This window comes from Lynx canadensis, chromosome B2, assembly GCF_007474595.2.
Source record: "Lynx canadensis isolate LIC74 chromosome B2, mLynCan4.pri.v2, whole genome shotgun sequence".
Taxonomy (NCBI): domain Eukaryota; kingdom Metazoa; phylum Chordata; class Mammalia; order Carnivora; family Felidae; genus Lynx; species Lynx canadensis.
The window spans coordinates 137,271,482-137,284,554 of record NC_044307.1 but is presented as its reverse complement, the minus strand read 5'-3'; the positions used below and the strand labels follow the sequence as shown (position 1 = coordinate 137,284,554).

General features: G+C 38.9%; 1 long non-coding RNA gene across 4 annotated transcripts; it reads right to left on the bottom strand.

Annotated features, from left to right (window-relative positions):
• Nucleotides 1–1,917: 1,917 nt before the first annotated feature.
• On the bottom strand, nucleotides 1,918–12,858 carry LOC116738086. 4 transcript variants are annotated; one of them, XR_004343678.1, is made up of 4 exons: nucleotides 12,777–12,858; nucleotides 10,261–10,339; nucleotides 6,632–6,810; nucleotides 1,918–4,490 (listed from the first exon to the last, which is right to left on the bottom strand). It is a non-coding gene; the product is annotated as an uncharacterized LOC116738086 (long non-coding RNA). The 4 variants fall into 4 exon arrangements; XR_004343679.1 differs by lacking the exon at nucleotides 10,261–10,339; XR_004343676.1 differs by lacking the exon at nucleotides 12,777–12,858 and having other exon boundaries at nucleotides 10,261–10,744.
• Between the last annotated feature and the right edge of the window lie 215 nt (nucleotides 12,859–13,073).

Here is a 13,073-nt window from a genome sequence, read left to right as displayed (position 1 = left end):
GTGGTACAGAGAAATGAGGAAGCTCACTCAAGATCATAGAATTTGTGAATGGAAGAGCTGGGGTTTAAAGTCAGAGCAATCCTCTGGATGCAAAGAAAGATGCCTACGGTGTTCTCCAATAATAAAATGACAAATAAGCAAAACTAATTTGTAAAATAATCTGGCAAGTCCAAAGCAATTTTCAGCCATGCCACGTGGTTTTGCTACAGGCTGAACAACATGTGCCCCAATGGATGCTCCGAAGACAGATATGCACCTTAGTAAAGAAATGCTTCTTGGGGCGCCTGGGTGGCGCAGTCGGTTAAGCGTCCGACTTCAGCCCGGTCACGATCTCGCGGTCCGTGAGTTCGAGCCCCGCGTCGGGCTCTGGGCTGATGGCTCGGAGCCTGGAGCCTGCTTCCGATTCTGTGTCTCCCTCTCTCTCTGCCCCTCCCCCGTTCATGCTCTGTCTCTCTCTGTCCCAAAAATAAATAAACGTTGAAAAAAAAAATGAAAAAAAAAAAAAAAAAAAAAAAAAAAAAAGCTTCTTTTTCAAGGGGTAGACCGGGCATGAAAAATAGAACATAGGGTCTTCCTGATGAATTTATTTTCTTCTTCATTGAGGTTAGAATTATGGGCATTTTTGACCTGGAAGAGACCTTTGAAGTGGTTGTCAACCTTGACTACTCATTGGAAGCACAGAAAGAACTTTAAAGCTATGCAGACATGGGTAGTGCCAGTGAGATTGTGATTTCATTGGTCCAGGGTACAGCCAGGCATGGGGATTTTAAACTTCCTCAACGATTCTAATGTGCAGCAAGGAGAATCACTCACTGCTTAGTTTAAACTAAGGATTCTCAAAGTGTGGTCTCCAGATCGCCAGCATCAGGAAACTTGTTAGAAATGCACATTATCAGACCCCATTCTAGATCCACTAAATCAGAAACTCTAAGGGTGGGGCCCAGAAATCAGTGTTTTAACACACCATTTAAGTGATTCTGAGACATGCTTAAGTTTGAGAACCACTGAACTAGTTCAATCCTTTCATTTAGAGGTAACTGAAATCCAGATGTAAATAATTTGCTCAAGGTCACATGACTGGAGCCGGAACTAAAATGCTAATAATAATAGCTAACATTTATTGAGGGCTTACCATTAGCAAGTAGGTATACTATTTTGCATCGCCCTATTCATGTAATCACTGCAACAATCCAAAAGGGATGTGTACTATTATTATCCTATTTTACAGATGAGGAAACTAGGCACAGAAATTACTCAAGATCAAAGAGCTGAGGAATAGAATAGCAGAAGACAGATTTGAACATCTGTCTTTCCAGTCAGGAATGCAATGGAAATATGCCACAGAGCCCATGAATCTTACTCTAAGAAAGAACAGTGGCTGGAGTTTAATTTCCTCTGCAAAGAGTTAGGAATATAAGTGAAAGAGATATTTGAAGGAAGTGTTTGCTTAAATTTTCATTTCCATGTCTAAATTTCCATTTCCATTCAATAGCTTCTATCATTTTATTTTTGTTTTTTTTTATTTAAAAATTTTTAAGTTTAGGGGCGCCTGGGTGGCGCAGTCGGTTAAGCGTCCAACTTCAGCCAGGTCACGATCTCGCGGTCCGTGAGTTCGAGCCCCGCGTCGGGCTCTGGGCTGATGGCTCAGAGCCTGGAGCCTGTTTCCGATTCTGTGTCTCCCTCTCTCTCTGCCCCTCCCCCGTTCATGCTCTGTCTCTCTCTGTCTCAAAAATAAATAAACGTTGAAAAAAAAATTAAAAAAAAAATAAAAATTTTTAAGTTTATTTATTTGAGAGAGAGAGAGTAGGGGAGGGGCAGAGAGAGAGGGAGAGAGAGAATACCAAGCAGGCTCCACGTTGTCAGCACAGAGACTGATGCGAGGCTTGGACTCAGGGTCCATGAGATCACGACCTGAGCTGAAACCAGGAGTTGGATGCTTAACCGACTAAGCCACCCGGGTGCCCCTAGCTTCTACTATTTTAAACTACTCCATGAGAATGGTTATTACTTTCATTTTAAGATTATTTAATACGTATCAAAAAATATATACAATATATGTATAAATAAAAAGTAAAATTAAAATGAATACTTAAGTGATCACCACTCAGATATTGCTGCTTAATTCTTTATATTTTTGACCGACAGCTCTGAGCTCTGTGTGTCAAATAATTAGCCATGAGAAAAATGGTATAGGGAAAGGTATTAAGAAACATCTGAATAACACTGGCCCAGAGACTGTTCCTCAGTAACTGAACAGCATGTGAGTAGAACATTGCATATATATTGCATATATTTATTGCATATATATATGTATATATACACACAGTGTATATATATCTTCTCAAAAGTAATACCCTTAACCATAAATGTAAGAGATGTGTAGTGAAATACATTGATATGCAGAATATCACACACGTATGGCACATATATTTCCACCTAGATTTCCAATATTCCATAGCAAGAACTCAATCATAAAGAATAAAGAGTTTGTATCTTTTAAGAGGTTAGCAATTGAAATTTAAGGGATCCATTGATATTTTATGAGAATCTTAGCATAAAAACAGTGTCTACTGATTAGTCTAGCACTTTTCAAACAGCCTGCAGTTTCACAAAGAGCTTTCACTTAGTTATCACAACAGTCCCTGGTTTAGGTATGTGGAGGGAGTTTACCGTCATGGAGTCAGAAGAGGGGGTAGATTCTGGGAGGCAGCAACTAATCTAGAAGGACTCTAGGTCTCTCTTCTTGCAAAAGAGCATTTAGGAAGCAGGGCAGAGAAGCAGTAAGAAACCCATCCGGGAATTCTACATTTACCATAATAGATCCATTGTTATAACCAGGTATCTACAGGCACGCCAATATTTCTACTCTAAGATTCTTCCTTTAACAAAGATCCACATAATGGTCATTAACAATTTTTTTACAACCCATATTTCTTCATGAAAAGCATATGACGTTTAACTACCTTGGGACCATGAACATTTTTCTAAAGCAAGGAAAAAAGCTATATTCTAATTCACTGCCCTTAGCAACGTCTATACTCAACTTTACAGATAGCATAAAAGAGCCACTTTGATTTTGGGAGAAATACCATCAATGAAATACTAACTATATTACACTTCACCTGTTGCCCCTCTGTTTAAACCAATCTTGATATTCTGGCTACCTTCTCACGAAGAGAGAAAGTATTCATTGTTTTCCTGGCATAAATAGATCCCACACTCCTGAAAGTTGGAATATTTTGCAAGAACAAAAAAATATACCTCATCATTTCTAATTAAATGGTGTACATGCATAGAACAGATAGCTTTTTGTTGTGGTTTTTAAATTCAGGTAACAATCATATGGGGGTATTTCTGGATCCCCACTCATTTTAGTAGTGACTCATTTTACCGGTATACCCTCTGCACAGTGGGCAAGAAAAATTAAAAAGCAGAACCCCAGTTCCTGCAAACAGAGATGACACTGATTAGGACAAAACAGAAGGTAACCAGACATAACATTTGAGTAATAGGTGAAGACTTTATGAAGGAACACTCAACCTGGAATTTATTTCTTCCACGCCAAAGCCAGAGTAGCTAAAATTCCCATTGCTACAGGGAAGTTCAGAGGCAGATGTTGCTATGTACATAAAAGGGCTTAAAAGAACTGCACTTCCATAATGTGCACAGAACCGGATAGAAGTTGTAAAAAGAAATAGCTAGAACTATACTCCAAAGACTGTACAGTGAAGTCAGATCCTCAAGCAATTGCAAACAAATTGAATTCTCTCAGTGATTGGTACAGTAGCTCATATAGAAGGAGAAGCTCATTTGAGATGGATGAAATCCAAAAAGGAGATTGATTGAAGATGATCAAGTTAGGTCATTAAAAGAAGAGGACCCAGATTTAAAAGACAGCAGGCAACTTCCCCTTAGCTACCTGGGGCTAAAACATTCACCACCAATCTTAATGAGAAAGGACTAGAATTAATACCAGGACCATGATGTTACTTGAACTGTGCATTAACTGTAATTAAGTGTGTGTGTGTGTGTGTGTGTGTGTGTGTGTGTGTGTGTCACAAGTGGCGCCTTGCAGGGGGGAAATATTCTTCACTTAGAAAAATAATTCAATGGCACATTGGGTTGTTGGTTTGGTTTGATTTGGATCAGGTTTTAATTTCTTTGTTCTGTTTTGTTTTTGTTTTGTTTTTTTAGTGCATAGAGTCAAGCAAGACCATAAGGAGAAAACGAAACAAAGAATTAACCGAAATATTACATAAGACGACAATACCAAAAGCACTACTACTGAAGTTGGGCTTGCTCTCAAGATGGATAGAAGGAGAAAAGTAGACAGGAGAGTTGAGGGCACCAGGGATGTTAGAGTCTGAGTTGGACAATGGATTTTTTAAGAAGAGGGATTTTAATATGCTGTTTCCAGATGCTTGTTTGTTGTGCTGTAAACTCTTCTTTGGTAGGGTCTGGCAGTAACTGCAAGGTCTTGTCTGAGTGGCCTGTGCAGAAATAAAAGAAACAGAATGAATTCCACCTCTGAATCTACTCAGTATGGAACATGAATGTGACCCACAGGAGGATAAAATGACCTGCATGGAGTTGATTCAAGAAGAAAGAGCTAGGGGCCAAAGATAGCCTGAAAGAAACAAGTCTCCTGGAAATGTGTGTATATTGAAGGGATAGGGAAATTGGTCCACACAAATCAAAGGTTGTGCAATCTTACCTAGATTTCAGCTGGTAGTGACTCCTGCCAACAGCTTGTTCACACATCTGTGTGTGTACTTTAGTTAGAGCGCTTAGTAAACTGTACATAGCTTAATCTGTAGCGTAGATTCAGACTCACTTGACTAAGATGTTACTAACTTTATAATGTTCAGATTTCCACCAACCCTTTCCGGTTCTCATAAAGAAAGGTTCTAGAAGGATCCAACTTTCTGATACCAGAGAAGAGAAGTGGCACTTCTGTAAGACTGACCCCTGAGCTTTCTTGAGTATGCCACCTCATTTTAAAACATCAAAAATATTTACAAAGTGGAGTCACAACATTGTGCCAAGTTTATCAGAAATGAAAAAGTGTCCCGAGATTTCCATTGTCTAGGTTCTAGCCACCAACTTCAGCACTGCAAAATTCCACGGCATGGGACGGCAGGGCTCCACGTGCCCAGGAAATATCAAGGAAGCTTGTTGAGCATTTAAATACAATAATAAGAATCTAACATAAACACAGTTTTGAAAATATATGAGCAATACCATGTTGTCTCATGCAATGGAAATCACAGGAAGATGCTGGTTTTATTTTTGGTTCTCTAGATATATAGTAGGTCTTGAATATTTTGTTGTTTAGTTACTCCAAAGTATGTAATAATTTTTGTTTTTCTGGATGATTGGAAAAATAGAGAAAGGCTATTTTCAAAAATAACTTCATGTTATTTCTTCATTTTGAGAAATAGCTCCTTTGTGACTTAATGATCAGAACAGCTGACAGAGACTTGGGGAGACAGATTTAATGCCCAGTTCTGCCAGCAATTCAGTGTAAGACCTTGGGCAAGTTACTGCCCATCTTTACTTTTCCTCTTCTGTAAAAATAAAGGATTGGGCTAGGTGTTCTCTAAAGTCCCCTGGAGCTCAAACATGCCACCATTTTATGATTCTAAATGCATCATTATTATTATTATTACTATCCTGTTGCCGTATTATAGAACAACTTAGGGAGAACAAATTGAATGTTAAATAAATGCATAAAAAAGAACTGAAGAGATGGGCATATTTTAAGCCCCATTGATGAAAGGAGCCCCCCCCCAAGACATCTTATATATTTTGGTATATGTTTATTTATTTATTTATTTATTTATTTATTATTTATTTTGAGAGAGTGAGCAGGGGTAGGAGCAGACAGAGAGAGAATCCCAAGAAGGCTCAGCACTGTCAGCAGAGAGCCCGACGTGGGGCTCAAACTCAGGAACCATGAGATCATGACCTAAGCCAAAACTGAGAGTCAGACACTTAACTGACTGAGCCATCCAGGCGCCCCATTGGAAGCATCTATATTAATAAAAGTAGTTTGCTTCTTTGCATCTGTATTGATACCTCTATTAAGAAAAACAAACCAACCAGCCTGTAACTAACAAATTTGCACAAAATCCCTGCTAAATTTCCATCATGCAGGTGTCTCTAAAGAATGCTAAATGGCCAAGACATAAAACAAAAAAGAGTTCACGTGGCATGAACATTGAACTTCAAAACTCCTGGCGATTTTGGAGATTTTGCTTTATATTCCTAGGATTTTATAAACTGCCATATGGTTTATAAACTACCTCGTTTCAGAATACAGTTGAGGGTAACGACCACTCTACCTCGAGCCCTAGAAATGGCCTCTGTGTTTGAAAGCATACTTTAATAGGTTCCTCAAGGTCAGACTATTGCCTTATTACAGGAAATGGATGAAGTCATTACTGGCTTTCAGTTTGTCTAAAAAACTACCTGCTTTCCAGTTTAACAGACAACACTTCACTCTGTGTCTTTGCCTACATGGTTGTGGTACCTGTTCTCAGAACTGGAGCTTTCCTCTTCGTTCCAGCCGAACACGAAGAGACACATGGGAGAAGGCACAAACAAGGAAAGCATCCAAGTGACAACTTACCTTTCTAGGGGGAAACAACAGCTAAATGAGTTCTCGGGAATGTTGAACACTCAAGAGCTCATGCTGTTAGAAGCAATAACTTGTGCAGCAGTTCTGAAGGCAGGATCCCAAGTTCTAGGCCAGCTTCACCCCAGTCTGCTCTGACCAGAACACATTTCCTCCAGACTTTCAGGGTCTTGCTTTTGACCATTTGGGGTGCAACAAAGGAAGATGAGAAGGAAGGCAAGAGACAAGAGAGATGGAAACTTTTTAATATGTCCCTAAAAGCCTCTTTTATAGAGATGAGTAATAAAAAGATTGGGGCCAGCAAATATATTCAACCTTTCCACATTTTCTTTACACAGTTATAAAACTGAGAGTCTCATAAGGTCAGAATTAAAGTAATACAGCCTTGTTTTTGTATTTTAAATGGTTTTTAATGGAATGTTAAAATAGCCTCGGCATTAGTAAAAAGAGTGCTCGACAGTAGTTTTGATTTGACTCAGGCGTGGGTGATGGGACCTACCAAGTACGGAGGGGAGATTACTGTCATGTGATAACCCACCTTAATGCCGAGCCTGGGTCCCTGAAACCCCTCTCCCACCACACATGCACGTCCCTTCTCATCCCATCAAGGAATGATACACTGTGTAGTCATCTCCTTTCTTTTGACTAATCATCATTTATTATTTTCAACACATTTATTATTTTCAAAAAGCATTAACTGAATGCTACTACTTGCCAGACACTAAGTCCTAGGCATACACCAATGGACAAAACAAAGAACCTACCCTCACAGAACTTATATTCTAACATAAAGAGACAGAAAAATAAGTAAAGCACACAGGAAGTTGGAAGGCGGTGACAAGAGAAAATTAAGGAAGAAAATGCAGTGTATGCAGGGAGGAGGGGAGAAGATGTAGAGGGTGGCCATTTTCAATAGGGTGGTCAGGGAAGAGTTCACCCCAGATAAAATATGAATAATGGCCTCAAGAAAAATGAAGGGGCAAGCTGTGTGTTTGTGAAAATAGCAAATGCACAAGTTCTGAATCAGAGGTATGTACAGCATGTCCAAGGAACAGTGTGTGGAGGCCCGTGTGCCTGAGGCAGAATGAATACGAGTTAGCCATAAGTCAAAAAGGTAAGATGCGTGGGGGACATTTTGGCTCTTCCTGGTGAAAGTGGAGGTCATTGGGAAGTCTTAAACAGAGTCGTGACATCATGTGACTTCCATTTTAAAGGACCAAGCTGACTGTTTATGAGCAGGAAAGGCGGAAGCAGGGAAAGCGGTTACCTACAACACTCCAGGCAAGAAATAATGTAGCTAGGACCAGGGCGGTGGGGCTGGCAGTGGTACAAAGTGGTCAAATTCCAGATATATTTTATCATAAAGTCAACAGGATTCTCTGGCATTCAGATGGGTGGTATGGAAGCATTAAGAATTACTTTAGGGTTTTTGGCATGAGAGGTGGAAAAAAGATTTACCATAAATCAAGGTGGGATGTGTTGTGAGATGAGCAGGCTTAGAGGGGATATTAGGAATGCGTTTTCAGGCATGTTAAGTTTGAGAAATCCCTTAGACCTCCATGAAAAGATGTAAAGCAGGTGGTTGGATGGACAAGTCTAGAGTCCAACGGGAAAGAGAGTGGTATATGATATGTATGTATGTATTTAATCAAAGTATAATCGACATACGGTGTTATATCAGTTTCAGGTTTACAATATAATGATTCAGCAATTCTATGCATTTCTCGGTGCTCCTCATGATAAGTATACTCTTAATCCCCTTCACCTATTTCACCCATCCCCCCACCCACCTCCCTTCTGTCAACCACCAGTTTATTCTCTGTATCTAAGAGTCTTTTTTCTCTCTTTTTTCTCCCTGTTTGTTCATTTGTTTTGTTTCTTAAAGTCTACATGTGAGTGAAATCATGTGCTATTTGCCTCTCTCAGTCTGACGTATTTCACTTAGCGTTATACCCTCTACGTCCATCCCTGTTGCTGCAAATGGCAAGATTTCATTCTTTTCTATGGCTGGGTAGTTTTCCACTGTATACATACCACATCTTCTTTATGTATTCATCTACTGATGGGCACTTGGGTTGCTTCCATATCTTGGCTATTATAAATAATACTGCAATAATATGCGATAGGGTGTATATATTTTTCTAATTAGTGTTTTCTTTTTCTCTAGGTAAATACCCAGTAGCAGAATTACTGGATCATATGGTAGTTTTATTTTTATTTTTTTTTGAACCTCTATACTATCTCCCACAGTGGCTGCACCAACTCACATTCCTACCAACAGTGTACAAAGTTTCCTTTTTTTCCCCACATCTTCACCAATACTTATTTCTTGTGTTTTTTATTTTAGACATTCTGACAGGTTTAAGGTGATATCTCATAGTGGTTTGATTTGCATTTTCCTGATGATGAGTGATGTTGAGCATCTTTTCATGTGTCTGCATGTCCTCTTAATAAAATGTCTATTCAGTCCTCTGCCTATTTTTTTATTGAATTATTTGTTTTTTTGTTTTTTTGTTTTTTTTGCTGCTGCTGAGTTGTGTAAGTTCTTTATATATTTTGGATAGTAATCCTTTATTGGATATATCAATTGCAAATATCCTCTCCCATTCAGTAAGTTGCCTTTTTCTTTTGTTGATGCTTTCCTTTGCTAGGCAAAGATTTTAATTTTTGCATGGTCCCAATAGTTTAATTTTCTATGGCCCAATGTCAAAGAAGTTACTGTCTATGTTTTCTTCTAGGAGTTTTATGGTTCCAGGTCTCACATTTAGGTCTTTAATCTACTTTGAGTTTATTTTTGTGTGTGGTGTAAGAAAGATAGGTAGTATTTAAAGCCATGACACCAGGTATGATTAATACTAAAATAAAATAAAATAAAATAAGCTTAAGGACTGGATCCTGGGGAGCTCCAACTTTGAGAGATTGGGTAAATAAAATAATAACCAGCAGAGGAGACTGAGGAGAGGAAAGAAAGCCAGGAGAGCACAGAGTATGTTGGAAACCGAGTGAAGGGGTGTCTCAAGATGAAGGGAGTGATCAACTGGGTCACATGTGGCTGACAGGTCAGATAAGATAAGGACTGAAAACTGACATTGGGTTTAGCAGTTATCCCAAGTCAGGTCAATGAGAACTGACTGGGGCTAAAAATGGCTGCCAGCCTGAGCAAAAGAAACTGATCAAGATTTTGGCTAAATATTAGATCTCCGAGGGGGAAACTTTATCGTACTCAGTTGCCCTTTATTTCATAAACATTACTTTAGAAAAAGAGATAATTGTTTTTCTCTCCAATGACATACTTAACAGGAACACTTCTTAGCTAATAACAAAAGGTTTAACCTCATGGGAGGTACAGACACTTTCTGCTTTCTAGATTTAGGGAATTACAGGTGATTTTTCTTTATTAAAAATAAACTTTTCGCCTTTTTCAAATCATACCTGGAATGCCAAAATGTATATTTCTGTTGACTATCTTGCTGTAACTTTCTGTCTTCTATTTTCACTCTTTCCTGCTAATTCTGAAGACTTAATGTTTGTGTGAACATTTCAGATGTCTCCCCCCCACCCCCCTCCCCGTCTCATCCCCTTGCAATCTCAGACTCCTCTCCAGTGACTCACTCTCCACTCACCCATCGATCCGATCTCATCATGAAGTTCTACTGCTTGTCGCAGCGGCAGATTTGATTTCACTGACAGAGGTGACAGATTCTAAGAACGTACCAGCAAAAAGCAAAGTAAGCAACAGCAAATGTAGGTAGGGAAAAAAGAGAGAAGCAGGAGGAGGAGGACCTAATTGTGTGTTTCCATTATTTTCCACATAAACAGGATAAACCAGGAACTGCAGGATTTAGAAATTCCATGTGAATAAAGTTTAGCCAAACTTTTACCTAAATAAATGCATATGCCCAGTAAATACTACAGCAATAATCTATGCACTTCAACTGATGATCCTGGTTGGGGACCAGTCTATTCAAATTTAATAAAATAACCAATTTCAAGAATAGCTTCATATTTGCATAATTTTTCCAAGCTGGTTTATGCATATAGAAATTGCAGAGTTCTCAGGGCACCCGGGTGGCTCAGTCACTTAAGCAAGTGACTGACTCTGGATTTTGGCTCTGGTCATGATCTCACGGTTCATGGGATTGAGCCCTGCGTCAGGCTCTGCACTGACAGTGCAGAGCCTTCCTTGGATTCTCTATCTTTCTCTGCCCCTCCCATGCTCATGCTTTCTTTCTTTCTTTCACTCTCTCTCTCTCAAAATAAATAGATGAACTTAAAAAAAAATTGCTGAGTTCTTAAAAATTGGCAGTACAAACCAAAACACTGACAGTGTATAGGATCTTCACAATCTTAACTTTAAAGCACATCAACAGTTGAAGATGCCAATTATTATTCATTACATTACAGTGAATCTCAGTATATGATCTGGAAAGGTCAGAGTTCAGACTATTCATCCTGTCTCTATAAGCTTTTGTTCCAGGAACCCAGATTTATTTGAGGAGAAACCTGGAAAACTGACCCGTAGAAAACTGAACTGTATGTTCTACATCAGATTTGATTCTTTTGGTGTTCTTGGCACTTTTAAAAGAATTATGACTGAGAATTTTTTTAAAGGTACAGTGGCAATGAATTATTTTCTCAGTCTATTAGTCTTACTAGAAACTTGTACCTTCAGAAAATGCTTAACTCAACAGATGTCTTTCTTCTACTGTATCTTTTAAAATAGAAAAAGCAGGAAAGTGCAAGGAAGGACATTATACTACCCAGAACTCTCAGAGATGCTTTCAGAGTGTAAACATTTTCAGGACAAAGGTATCAAATAATCAAGGGAAAATGCTGGAAAAAAACCTTTAAAATAATATATATTGAAAATAACATTTTAATAGTATACAGGAGTCCTTTCCATTACAGTGAATTTGAAATCTTGAAAAGAAGTTGAACATTTTTTCTATGTCTTCGAAATTTGGAACTGTTGTTTTTATCATCCTGGTGAATGATTTTGCAGAAAATGATGGAAACATACACAAGGAACCAGTGTCCATATTGTAAATTTCTAAGAAAACAACGGCAATATTCATATGAAAATGGAATTCAAAATTTGGAAATAAACTGTGAGAAAACAGCATTTTTAAATAGTATGGTTTTTAAATTGCCACTGACTGCACACTTCCCTCTATATTCTAAATCAATATTAACAATACATTTCAGAGTGTTTCCATTTGGCCATTGCTCATTTTCTTTATTCTCCCAGGGTATAAGATTTTTGCTATTTAACAACAACAACAAAAAAGGCTGCATTAAGATTCAGCCTCCAAAGAGGCTGAATGCCTAGTAACTGCAGGTGCATGGCACTTACTGCTAATTGGACGTGGCTGCTTTTAGCAAATCTGGTAGCTGCTAAAAGCTACTGGTGCTGTAGTGCTGCCTCACCAACCCCACAGGGCATACGTACCCCTCTCCTCTTCCAAAGTTACACATGCGCAAAACTTGCCTACCATAATGTAGAGCCAACTCTTTCGCTTAAATGCATAAAGACAGAAATCTTAAAGAGCCACCTACAAGGTCACTATAAGAAACAGGGGATCTCCTATTGCACATTAAATATTCCCAATAAAATATTGCTTCAGCAGAGTTTCTTCCTATTATATGTTGTTTCAAGTCCCCTATCTGGTAGAGTGGGCTACAAAATGAATTGCACTCTTTTTTTTAATTTTTTAATGTTTATTTATTTTTGAGAGAGAGAGAGAGAGAGAGAGAGAGAGAGAGTGTGTGTGTGTGAGTGGGGTAGGGTAGAGAGAGAGGGAGTCACAGAATCTGAAGTAGGCTCCAGGCTCTGAGGTGTCTGCACAGAGCCCGATGCGATGCTCAAACCCACGAACTGTGAGATCATGACCTGAGCCGAAGTTGGACACTTAACCGATTGAGCCACGCAGGTGCCCCAAAATGAATTGCATTCTTAATTATCTTCTCTCCAGTGTGCCATACCAACTGGCCAGTAGACTGTAGTTTGGGGAAAGATCATGCACTAAATTCTATCTGTATCTCATATCATCATTTGTCTTTATGTAGGATGTTTGTTCTGAGAAAACTAAAAACACTTTGTTTAAATTGGACCACATTTTACCAGCTAAGTAAAACTTACCATGTAAGTCTTCTAGTTTGAATATTACCTCTTTCCACTTTTTTTCTCTAAATTTGCAGCTTACATACAGAGAAAGACGGGTACCATATGTTTTCACTCTTATGTGGATCCTGAGAAACTTAACAGAAACCCATGGGGGAGGGGAAGGAAAAAAAAGAAAAAAAAAAAGAGGTTAGAGTGGGAGACAGCCAAAGCATAAGAGACCCTTAAAAACTGAGAACAAACTGAGGGTTGATGGGGGGTGGGACGGAGGGGAGGGTGGGTGACGGGTATTGAGGAGGGCACCTTTTGGGATGA